At 43.5% G+C, this 12,476-nt stretch overlaps 1 protein-coding gene across 3 annotated transcripts in view; it reads left to right on the top strand.

Annotated features, from left to right (window-relative positions):
• Positions 1-12,476, top strand: part of FAM110B (family with sequence similarity 110 member B) — a 496,654-nt gene that overhangs the window by 218,480 nt on the left and 265,698 nt on the right. The gene's annotated exons all lie outside the window — the stretch shown is intronic.

Genomic DNA, 12,476 nt, shown 5'->3' with positions numbered 1-12,476 from the left:
TGAGCCATGTTTCCTTTCTTCTCACAGGCGAACACAACAAACAGCTGATTATCCACACACCACTCTTTAGATCCAACAGTATACAAGCTAAAAGCACATCGTGGGTCTAACTTGGTGCTGCCGGTCCATAGATGGTTGTAGTGGAGAAAAGAACACAGGATCATGATGTATTGGCCCATATGCAAAGGTGACACCACTTTCAGAGGAAATAATGCGTAAGTCCTCAGTACCAATAGTTTTTTTTACATTACTTTAGTATACAGTGGCTAAATTGACAATACCAGCTGCTGAGTTACACAACATGCATAAGTGATTATAATGAAAGACCGCTTTTAAGGTCAGGAGTCTCGGAGCACAACTGTTGAGAGGCTTAAAGGGGGAAAACATCAGAAAGGTTACTAGCAAGTTAAGCTCACTACAGCGTAATGAAAGGGGGCAGAAGAAACATGTGAAATCCATTTAAAGAAAATCATCACAAATGGTGACTTGAATGAGGGCTGATCAGGCAAAGGAAGACAGACTCAAAGGGCAGATAAGTAATGCTTTACAGTGCCCAGAGCAAAGTGTTGTTGGGTAAAGATAATACAAACAAGACTACATAAGTCCATGTTGCCTTTACAGGGTGAGCCCATTTTTCTTTGCATAAGGCGGCAAATTGGAACCACTTGCTTGGGCAATTTAACTTGGTAGACGGATGCAGGCAACTAGAATGACAGCCTCCACTTCAGAAGTGAGTTTGAAATCCCTCCGTTAGTTCCACACATTATCAACACATGAAAGTGTAGATTTTAGAAATTCCATTGGGACATCTTGCCATGTTGCTGGGACAGCCAATTCCTCAAGACCCTGAGTTAGCAGTTGGAAGTACCAAACCATCCAAAACCAATCCGGGGCCAACAGAATCAGCTGCTCCTCATTACATCTGATTTTCTTTAGGACTCTCGAGATCGAAGGCAGAGGAGAGAGCACATACAAAAAGCAGAAGTCATACTTAAGGCGTGTTTTCTGTCCGCACATGTATTGACCTGCTCTTGAAATAAGGCAGAAAAACCTTTGGAGCCAACAAATGGAATGCAGCTTCAGAGCAGTTATGTGGTGATGCTGCTCCATCTGATCTCCACTTTGTCCACATGAATCATCCTTTCCCCAAGACAACATATCTGCCCACCACTTTGAGTCCCAGAGCAGTCGAGGAGAGCGGGCTACCGCATGTCAGAGTGGCATAATTTGTCAGTGAAGCTCTTGAGCCATCAGATTGGACACACAGATTCTGTCCCACAGTGCCAGTGATGGACCTGGTGCAGTCACAGATTTCTTTGAAGGGCCCTCATGTGCCGATTAGCTGTGAGGCAGTGCATGATTATAGAAAACCCGGAACAGAAGACCTTGGCTGATACTTCCGGATCATAGCCTGAATGTTTTGGTCTCATTGTCAGGTCAAGAAGGCTTTCATGGCAATTGAGCCCTGAATGGCCTTTATAAAGGGAATGTAGAAATTAATCCAGTATTCAAATAAAATTTGATAGAAGTTTATTCCCAGCACAGCATTCAGGTTTCTCCACTAGATGGTCCAGATGCAACTGGCTCAGTTCACTAGCTTCACTCCAGAACACATAATCCAATTGGAATCAAAACAATGTGCATGCTCAAGCTGACAGGCAACAATATGATGCAATACAGGGAAAGGGTGATGGACATAAAAGAAATCTGTAGTAGGAGATGTAACAGAGAATCTTCTAAACAGGCTGAATAGATGGGATTTGGATTCTGCGATGAAAAACCTCGAGATGGATAGTAAAAGCACTGTCATCTACAGATGGCCCTCATCTAGCTCACCTTCAACAGCCAGTCGTCAAGGTACAGGAATATGTGTATCCCTGATCTGCAAAGATCCATGAAGCCGGTGTAAGGCCGAAAGGTAGGACGGTGAGTTGAAAGTAGTCTGACCCTACCACAAAGCTGAGTTACTTCCTTTGGCACTGCAGGACTGGCATATGAAACGCACGTCCTTCAGGTCCCAGGATCATAACATAGTCCGTGAGGTCCAAGACCAACGGAACTTAAGCAAGTGGCATTGTTTTGTATTTTAACCGTTGGAGGAAGGAGTTTAACAACCTGAGATCTAGAATTGGTCTCAGCCCTCAACCTTTTGTGAGGGTCAGTAAGTACCAAGAGGGACAATCCAGTCCTCTTTCTGCCTTCGGGTAAATTTTTAGTGAGCAGCATCAGCCCTCCTTTGAACAGAATACTTGTGAGATCCGCCGACACCAGATTGTGAACTGTTCCATTATGGTCACCTTTTTTCAAATATAGGATGTGATTTAGATTGTTTTTTTCTTATTTGATGGGGAGTCAACCCCCACTCTTTTAGTTTCTAAATGTACTGTTTTTTTCTTATCATCCTAAATAAAATCATCTTCTATAGCTGATTTTACAGTAAGCAATATATATTCCCTTAGGTTTCTGCATGGAGAGTTCGAGGTCCTGCTTATTTTTTTTTACCTTATTAGAGGAGGTTTGGCCTTCTATGGTTGTATTTATAACGGACAGCAAATTATGCTTATGTATATCGGCTCTTACTACTAATAGGTTATACATGGCCTCTGCTTAGACATGGTTTTTAGTAGGTAATTCCTTAAATAATATGATTTGATATTTATTTCAAAAGCAGGCAAATGCCCAGTGGTGTCCTGTGCTCAAAGGGGTAAAAACGATACCAGAGGCTTATAGCATGACTTTACTGAGGAAATAAATGGGTCTTTAGTAGTTTGTGAAACTTAAACAGATTAAATTGAAAATGATACATAATTTGTAGACTGCTCCAAACAGAGGCAGTAATGACGGAAATAGCACAACTGCCAATGCAAGACTTCTTACAACAGGGAATTGACAGAAAAAGACTTTGAAGAGCTAAGAGTACGACTGGGTTGATAAAAGGAAAAAAGAGAAGACGTATAAGTTTTGGACTGAGAAGGCAACAGCGCCTTGTGGCATAGACAAAGTGCCTTAAAGGTGATGCGTTTTGACAGTATGCCACAGTGAAGGCTGAAGCCACAGGGTAGTAGCCCTTGCATATTATGGTGCTTCAAGATTCCGGCGTGCTACAGCATTTTGAATAAGTTTGAGTTTGTAATTAGAAGCAGTGGGAAGACTAACATAACAGGGATTTAGGGAGTTGCAGAAATCCAGCTTCCTCAAAATTAAAATACTATACTAGTGTTTTCCTATAATCGGTAGAAAGGAGGTGAGTAATTTTTCTTTGGACTCTCAGCATAATGATGTAAGTTTGGAAGTACTGGTTTTGAAAGAGAGACTTAAATAAAAAAGCACCCTCATATTGCAAACCAATTCGAGTGGGATGGAACAGATGCCAAAGGAAGTAGGCCACAAGCGAGAAGACAAAATGCCTGATTTGCCAAAAACCAGGACCTCCATTTATCCGTATTCAAGCACAGAGAATTGACTTTCATTGAGGTGGCTAAAATAAGTAAACCTGTTTGGCCCTCTGTCTGCACGGCATAGAGAGAGCTGGTTACCTTGAAAATATTTGGGTGCCATCAACATAGACAAAAAAACGACAGCCCAAACAATGCAACAAGATTGACAAGGGAGGTAACTTAGAAATTGAACAAGTTGGGGTGAATGATAATCCCTGGGGGTCACTATATACAATATGTTTTACAGAAAACCTAGAGGAACCCATAGAGATGACTTGTGCTTGACCACTGAAAAAAGAGCAAAACCAGTTGAGCATAATTCCTCCCCTCATTCTAATTAACAGGATGTTATGGGAGACTGTGTCTACCGCAGCAGAAAGGTAAAAAAGGACACAGACGATGCAGCTCCCCTCATCCAACATGAATCTAGTATCATTTGTAGCTGTTGCCAACACAGTGCCAGTGCTGAGGCCTGCAAGGAAGCCAGATTAAAAGAGATTGAGCACTGCATAGTATTCGAGGAAATTGGTGAGTTATAAATTAACACATCTCTCTGGGATCTTACTAAGAAATGATGTCCGAGAGATTGGCGTGTAATTCGATGGGTGAAGAGGATCTAGGGTGGCCTTTTTCAGAAGAGGAACTCTGGGATAGATCCGTACTTGAGTGGTGTAGAGGATATCAAATGACTAAAAGGTAGGAAAAAAGAAGAGAACGTTTTTACTACATTCAGTGGAATGACATCTAAAGGGGAGCAGAGTGACATTATAATGAGATTTCATCTTGTGTTTCCTCTCCGAAGGAGATCCGTTTTATGGATGCATTGGAATAGTGTTCAGTCAAAGGTGGAAGAGAATGTAATGATTGGCCAACCAAATGACAATTGTATTATGAAAAAGAGAAGAGTCTGCTGAACATCGGAAAGAGGGGGGTGTTGTACAAAGGAAATCAGGATATGCTAACTATCTAAAAATCTCCTTGGAAGAGTTGGGTGACTTGGAAATCCAGGTATGATAGAATTGAGGCCTAGAATAGAGAGTAATTTTTATTTTCATGGCCTTTTTTTGTATATATGTCTGGTAGCAGGGCAGTAAGAAAGTCTCCAGTGGCGCTCTAGTATTTTTTACAGTTCGTTTTGGCCTTAAAAAATATTATGAATTAATAGTGGCAGAAACCTCAGAGGGGTCTTTCGGGTCATAAAATCCAAGAAATTCTGTCTGACTGTGCTTCAGATCTTCAGTTGTAAATGAAACTTTCAAAAGATGTTCAACCAGAGACATCAATTTTCCAAATTTTATTTCCAATTTTTTTTAGCTTTTTAAATGCATATCTGATGTTTCTGCTTGCAAAATGACTACAGGTATGATATTCAAATTATTAGTTAATGGTTCGCTTTTCTCATAAAATAGAGCATTCTAATCCCAACTCCCCTGGAAGTGTACTCACTTTCCTACTATCACCTATCCCATCATCAGTAGTATTTAAACGGGCATCATGTTGAATGGCTGTTCTATTCCAGTAGAGTACAAAGTTCTCACTTTTGCTAATGGTGCAATTGTTCCTAATGTATCGTCGGAAGAATTCAGAGGGTGAATCATGCATGATTAAGAAATAACTACAGAATGTGTCTCTGCTATAAATAGAGTCCTGGGTTTCATTAATGGTAGAAAAATGCGGTAGATTTAACCATAGTAGAACACTCTTTGGTACTAACTAGTAGGGGACTTCTAGTGTCCAGTACATCCTGGCCAGTTTGCCGTTGATCATAATAATTTTCAATTGTTGATTGTTTAGATAGTAAACATGTGCTCCAGGTCAATTCCTGGATGTTCAATTGAGGTTTGCTGCTTAATTGGGAACCCTCAGAAATTATTGTCATATAGTTTCTAGGCGCCCTGATCAACATAATTCTTATATGAGTTGGTTCCAAATAATTACATCAAACCCAAAAATAGTAAAAATCAAATAAAACGTATTTATAAATGTAAATATTTAGCATGCAGAGTATAAAGCCTCTTTACCTGGCCTCCTAATGGCTGTTACAGAGCGATTGTTGCATTTTGTGACTGCGAGTCTTTGCGACAGTGATGCTAGCGTCAGAGACGCTGCATCTTTTTTTCTGGTGGGTAGAGCACAAAGGCATTGAGTGACCCTAGACCTCCCCTGCCTACTGGCTCCAAGTCTAATGGCCCCCTGGTGTCCTGTAACCATAACACGCGCCCCTGCTGTTGCCCACAATGCTCTGTGCCTGCTGAATGAAGAGCACAGCAGTCTATCAGTTCGAGTGTAATAAAGTTGATCTAAATACCAGATGTTCGTTTCCTTTCGAATTAAAATGCAGGTGCTAGAGTTCAATACCGAGTTACAGTAGAGGTGTGAAAAGTTGAATTATCAGGTGGCATGTTTAAGATTTCTTCTTTATCAAGTAATCCTTTGCTGTTGTGAGATCTTTCTAATTCCAGTATTACACATTAATCACCCCCTGTGTAGTTTTAAGTAAAGTAATCCTCCAAGATACATTAGAAACGGGTGCGCTCTAACTAATTAACAAGGTCACACGTGGCCTGTACTCAAGACATATATTAGTACCTCATCTACTTAAACATGGCAGCCATCGCTTCCTTCTTCAGTTTCGGTGCATGAAGACTCATTGATGTGCTGCAGCTTTGACACCAGGTGATTCATTGTTAAAATTCTCAGACTTGCTGACTAGCCATCCCTCCCTTTGTCCAAGATGGAACAACGTGGTTCATTGACATGAGAGGTTGGTAGCGGATCCTCGCCGTCAGACTAATTTTACAAACCCGCTTGCAGCTTGCAATTCTGTTAAGGCCTGCCAGCCCTGTGTTGTCATATAAATAGGCTTTTCATTGCTGATTGGACACACCATCACAGGGTGACAACAACGTTCCATAAAGGGCCCTCCACTGTTACAATTGAGATTACATTGTTTAGAAATGTGTTTTAATTAGAATCCTGTCCATTGTCCTGATGATTCATGGTCTCCTCCTTGCTGACCCTGAAAGGAGTTGTTTGGAGATGGGGGCTGTGTAAGTGTTAACTAATAGCCTAGTCCTTCAGTGTGAACAGGATCCTTCTCTAGAACTGGGAGGAAGTATGTTTTCCTTGAAGTAATGTCTGATACAAAAGTGGCTCCATTTCTCTTTAAGTAAAATTCAGGTAGCATTGTACCAATGTATCAGATTTATATAAAAAAAAACGGGCACAAAGAATTGTGCTTGAATATTGACATGGCTTGTTGGGTGTTATGGCAAAAGAAGGTGTCATTGGTTGGAGAGCTTTGGGTTTACTAGGCATTCATGCAGTATTATTCTGGAAGGGAAACTTTTTTTGCAGAAGATTATGATTCGTTTCTGAGCCTCTCTGCTTTTGCAAGGAAAAGCAGCAAGTAAAAAGTGCTCGCTTACACTATTGGAATTTACAGCGGAATTTGCAGAAAACTCACGTTTAAAGACTCTTACACAGCTGTTCAATGTAGTGAACTGAAACTGGTAGGAAAAAAATGCATTTTATTGAAAGTGTCCCCAACAACAGTTTGCTATTTTGGTATGCGAAATCTTCACACTTAAGAGAATGTTGGATGCGGTTAATCCCTGCAGAGCCCTATTGATTTTTTTTAAAAAATCTCCCAAAAGAATGCTACTAAAAATTGTTTCCCACTGTATCAGTTCAGGAAATGTGGCATTTAGTCAGTGATACAATGTATTGGACAAATATGACCAGTGCAGGGGTTGAAGACTAACTAATCTGTTGGACTATATAAATCCCTGCAAATTTAGGCACTTGCTGCTGAGAAGACATATCTGGTGCTGTATCGTGCCACACTGAAAGTTTTTTAAACTTTGAGTCTTTGCAACTAGAAGTATTTCATAGAGAGTCTTTTTGTAAGTGAATATTGGACTTGGCCCTTTTGGCAGGTTCACCCCGAAACTTTTTGCATTTGCCTAGCCTCTTTCTGTAAACTGGTGTTGGTGATTTTAGGCCTCTGCGCACTTTTTCACTGTGGTCCAGTGAAAAGTGCGTGCGCTCTCTGTGTATGTGTGGTGAGTGTGGCCTGCCCTCCCATAGGAATGCATGGGGATATGTGTGTCCATGGTAGTTCCTGATGTGTGGGGAGTGCAAGGTCGAGTTTGGTATGTGCGAACTCGTGATAATAAATGCTGCACGATGGTGTGCGCAGATTTATTGTGTCTAGTGTAGAAGTGCCACTTTTAGATGTTGGCATGTCTGTGCAGTGCATGTGAATTGACTGTCTGGCTTGTGATTTGGCTGGAGCTGGCTGGTGTGCCTGGCTCCAGGAGTCAGGATGGGTCTGCTCGGTGGTGTATGGGGAGATCTGCATGTTGATGGCGGGAGGAGTTGCACCTGGGACCTGAATAGGGCTGTGCCTTCCCTCCACAATGCTGGCTCCACCCCCTGTGGTGCGTCTGATGTCCCTGGCCTGTCATGTGAATAGGGAGAGGGGCTGAGCAAAACAAAGTGCTCCAGAACCAGTTGCATCTGGTTCTCTCCTTGCCTACACTGCTACAACAAAGGATTTCTGTGTATAAAAGAGGGGCTGTGACCCCTAGTAAATGTTCTTGTGTTCAACCTGAAACAACCGGGGGCGTGCTGCTGCTGGGGCCCAGGGGAAGGCTTGCCTCCCTGGGCCCTGCCCAGCCCCTGGATGCTGGAGGACTTCTTTGGGACCTTTTTTTGCTGTAGGGGTCATTCCTTGGGACCTTGGTGGTTTCTGTGCCCTCAGCGCCTCGTGAGCGCTCTATTTTTATTTGTGGGCAGAGCGCTGTAGTTTTCCCTAGAAGGAAGCGCTCCTGCCCCTTTGTTCGCAGCGCGGGTGCCCACTCCGCTTAGTTTAATATTTACTTGCAGGTGCCACCCTGCCTTCTGCCCGCTTATTGTTATTGTTAAATTTGAGTGCCCACCCCGATTATGGCCGCCTCTTGATTTTGAATCGCTACGGGTGCCCACCCTGTTTATCAGAGCAGAGCGGGTGCCCACCCCGCGGTGTGCTTCCAATATTAAGGGAGACTACCCCTCATTGCGAAAGGAATTGCCGCCACAGCCCGGGAGGAGCACCGGAAGCTGAAGTCCGGCCCGCCGCCTGGTTGTGGTTGGGGCCGGAGTTCATCATTTCCGCTTCAGCCGTGCCGCGTGGAATCTTCCGGGTAGGGAGAGAAGGAGCATGGTGGCTCGGCAGGGCTCCCATGAGCGGAGGGAGCCCTGCGGCATCGAGGAGAGAGCCCTGCGTAAGGAGGACACGAGGGAGGAGCCCGACCGGAGCATCAAGAGCTCCCCGGGCCGAGTCCCCCACCCGCGCAGGAAAGAGGAGTCGTGGTGAGAGGAGGCCACGAGTCGGAGGAGCCTCCCCGATGAGAGCCCGGTGAGTGTGGTGCACGAGGGAAGAGGCAGAGTCAGAGCGGCGCTGTCTAGCAGTGGGCTGCTCCAACGGTGTAATCTACCTCCTGGGAGCCCCCATGGGACCCAAGTTCTGATTTGGCCTCAGTATCCCAGGGCCCGCAGTGGTGGGCCTACCTGACGGCGGCCTCTTGTGTTTTAGAGCCGCATGGCTAGCGAGGGGCTATGTAGAGTGAAGGGGCCCTGGGGGTCCCCCAGGCACCAGAGTGGTGCCCCTTTTTCAGAGCGGCCCCGGATGGCAGCGGGCCGCTCCACCGATGGGGGCAATTATTTCTTAAAGGGCAAGAATGGATCATGGTTTCCAGAGCCAGAGGGTCCAATGGTTGGGCGCAGTTTGTCCTAAGGGCCAGCAAGAGCCCATGTCGCATTTGTGACTTTCACAGCTGCCCAGCAAGTAGCGGGCAGCTGCACCATTTAGGCATTTCTATTCAGGGGACATGTACTTTGTGAATCTTGGAGTGAGACGCACTCCTTCGCCCTACCTTGGCCTCCACAGTTCTGCAGCACTTAGTGCCAGCTGCAGCGTTTAGGCCCCAGTGTTGGTCTCAGCTGCCCAGCAAGTAGTGGGCAGCTGCAACGTTTAGGTTTGCTCAGATGGCGCACCCCTGACTGGCGCTGCATTGGCAGCGCACCCTGACATTCTGGACACAGGGCATTTGAGCCCCTTCTTGGATGGCCAGTTGGCCAGGTGGGCTGGTATATTGCTAGGGCGCAAGGCTCTAATGTGATTGATGTGCTCATGCAATGTGGTGCTAGGAAATGTAATGCATTTAGTATGTTTTACGCACCCTGTTTTGATACCTCTAGATATGGTTTAGGCTTATGAGGTTGTTTTACCTATTTAGATTTGTGTTAGTGAGATTATACTTCATGCTGTAATTTACGCCCCTAATGTGAGTTATACTTAGGAAGTAGGGTCTAATGTGTTTACACAAGTGAGAAATTGAATAATGTGTTTATGCTGGTGAGATTGGCGCAGAAGGTAATTCGCTCATGATGTGACTGTGCATAATGTAAAGTTATGTTACAGGTTGAGGTGGAGTACAGTGATTACCAGTGGCTACTGGTTGTAGGTTTATGATCTATTTTTACTTGTACCAATTTCTGCTAAGTGTTGATCCTGACAGTGGCCCACGTGGCCCTATGCTGTGTCAATAATTCCTTGTGAATATTGCCCGTGCCAGTTGGCACAGTGTATATTGTGTGATTACGATCTGATGTGTTATGAGAATATATAACCTTGTGCGGAGTTCCTTTTGTAGTGTGCCTGGGATGTTGTTGCTGTGTGCGTGCGCAAATGTTTTATACATTGCCTCCGGGATAAGCCTGACTGCTCGTGCCATGCTACCAAGGGGGTGATCAGAGGTTATCTTTGGCATGTAACTCCCTTGCCCTGACTAGAGTGGTGGTTTCTGCCTGGCTTTGGCGCAAGCCTTAGCCAACCAGAAATCCCAGTTCTAACAGTGAAGATATGTTCAGAATCGTTGTTTGCATGTGATTCCTAGAGAGGAAATAATATCTAATTTTCTGGAGGAGAATGTTGTTGAGTCAATCTCTGTGTAGGAATATGACAGAATTTTGTAACCATGCAGTGTAGGGTGTACAAGGCTGCACCACGTAAAATTGTCGGAGGTATGTAAATAGAAAATTTCCATTTTGAAAGTAAACACAATTTAGCCATTTGAATCCTTTAGTTGGGATGGGATGGCAATAACTGTTGTAGTTTTTCTTCCCCTGTAATGAAAGACTATGTGGGAAAATGATGTGTGAGCAAATGCTTGGGTTTGCAGTGGATATGTTTGGTCTTAACTATGGTAGGAAAGAGTCACTGTTACAGCTTTAAAAGGAGTGGGCTATGTGTAGACTTGGTCACATTTATAGCACATTAACACAAACGTTTCATAATTGTATAATTACTATCATGGAATTGTCCATTATATTTTGAAAGAGATAACATGTGTAGTCCTCTTCAGGATAGATGGGGGTATGGACAATGGTGGTCTGTTAAGTGACAGCATGTTAGAATTGGTGTTGGTGATGAACCAAGTGGAGTTAGGTGACGTGAGTAACGGGTAAAACATTGAGAACGTTTGACTAGAGGGAAGGTAGAGCTACTGCACCACATCAAACTGGTATATATCCTCTGACGTGTGGACTGTATTGTGATTGGCTGAGTTTAAAAGGTTTGTGTTTTTTAGGGATGAAGGAGGTGTTTTTTCAAGTTCCTTTGTGACAATAATCTATTCACCTCAAGCTTTTAGTTGCCTTTAGCAGGTTGCAAAGTCTTCCCCATTTCTAGTCCTGTCAATGCTCATATTACAACTATTCTTGAAAAACCACACATGAAGTTCGTACAATGATTTCTCCAGATAACATGTGACATGTTTTGACTCTCCAAACCCATTACAACTCAGTATTAGAATTGTTGCTCACTGAGCCACTGGGTCCTATCTGTAACTGACTGACCAGGCCTAAGAAGGCTGAAATAGACCTGGGGTTGCTTGTCTTATCTTCTAGGAGGGGGCCTCGTCTGGCATTTCGGGATGGACTGTATTCATGATGGTCAGGGCCAGTACTGATTTTCTGTCTAGAGTGGCAAAGTGTTTTATACTATTTGCAAGTATTCCCTCCATCACCCGTTGCCTGTTTCCAATGTTGAAAGTTAATTTTTAGCCACATAAATTTGTGCGCTATGATACCGATGGGCCTGCTGTGGTTTCGCAGTTCATACTGATACTTTGTGTCATATCACTGTCACAGTAGCCTTTACACATTTTTAATTAAATCTGTTTTGGGGTATATATGTTACAATGGCAGAATCATAGTTCAGAAAAATAACTGCATTAAACCCGGTTTCCCTTGTACAATTCTTAATGCCAGGAGCTTCTGAAGGAAAGGTACATACAGAACTGCTTTAGTCAGCATCTTTTTATGTAGCTTGAAAGATGCATACAAGCTGCTGACTGCATTTTATGTCATAAAATATTACATGTTCCAAGACCGCAAGCTGTTTTTTTTCCAACCTGGGCTCTCCCAGGTCCTTTCTTGCTGCCTGTAATTGTGTCCAGCTGCCCATCAGTACCATGCATATATTTCCTGGCTTCTGCACTATTGATTGTTATGTATTTAATGCAAAGTGATTTATTGTCCATGGGAAAGGGCATAGCTGCACTCCAGCTGGTGTTGCGTAAATTTTGTCCTGAACTGAGAAAGTGAGTAACTCGTGCCGGGGAGGTTGAATGGCGGTGATCGCCTAGTCAGCATTTCATTTTAATGTTCTGGTCACCTCTGTGGAACGATGATGTGAAGTCCAGATTATGTTAGCTTCACTCAGTGCCGGGTTAAACTCTGTGGAGGCCCCCAGCAGTCGGAATTTCGCCCCCCGCAAAATATCTACTAATATGTTTTTAATTTTGCCAACCAACAATTTTAATAAACCAATTTTATTACACAAATGTAAACAAAAAAGTATTTTAATTTTAGTAAACGAACACATTTTTAAATATTCACTTTCCTCAATTTGTTTGTGGTGAAATCTTTGAAGATATCTTGGAAGTCTACCTTTTGCAAGATATTGTGTACAGTGGAGTCTTTAATGTAAAG

Source organism: Lissotriton helveticus, chromosome 4_1, assembly GCF_964261635.1.
Source record: "Lissotriton helveticus chromosome 4_1, aLisHel1.1, whole genome shotgun sequence".
In the NCBI taxonomy this organism is placed as follows: domain Eukaryota; kingdom Metazoa; phylum Chordata; class Amphibia; order Caudata; family Salamandridae; genus Lissotriton; species Lissotriton helveticus.
Note: the sequence above shows the minus strand (reverse complement) of the source record. Positions and strands in the feature narration are given on the sequence as shown.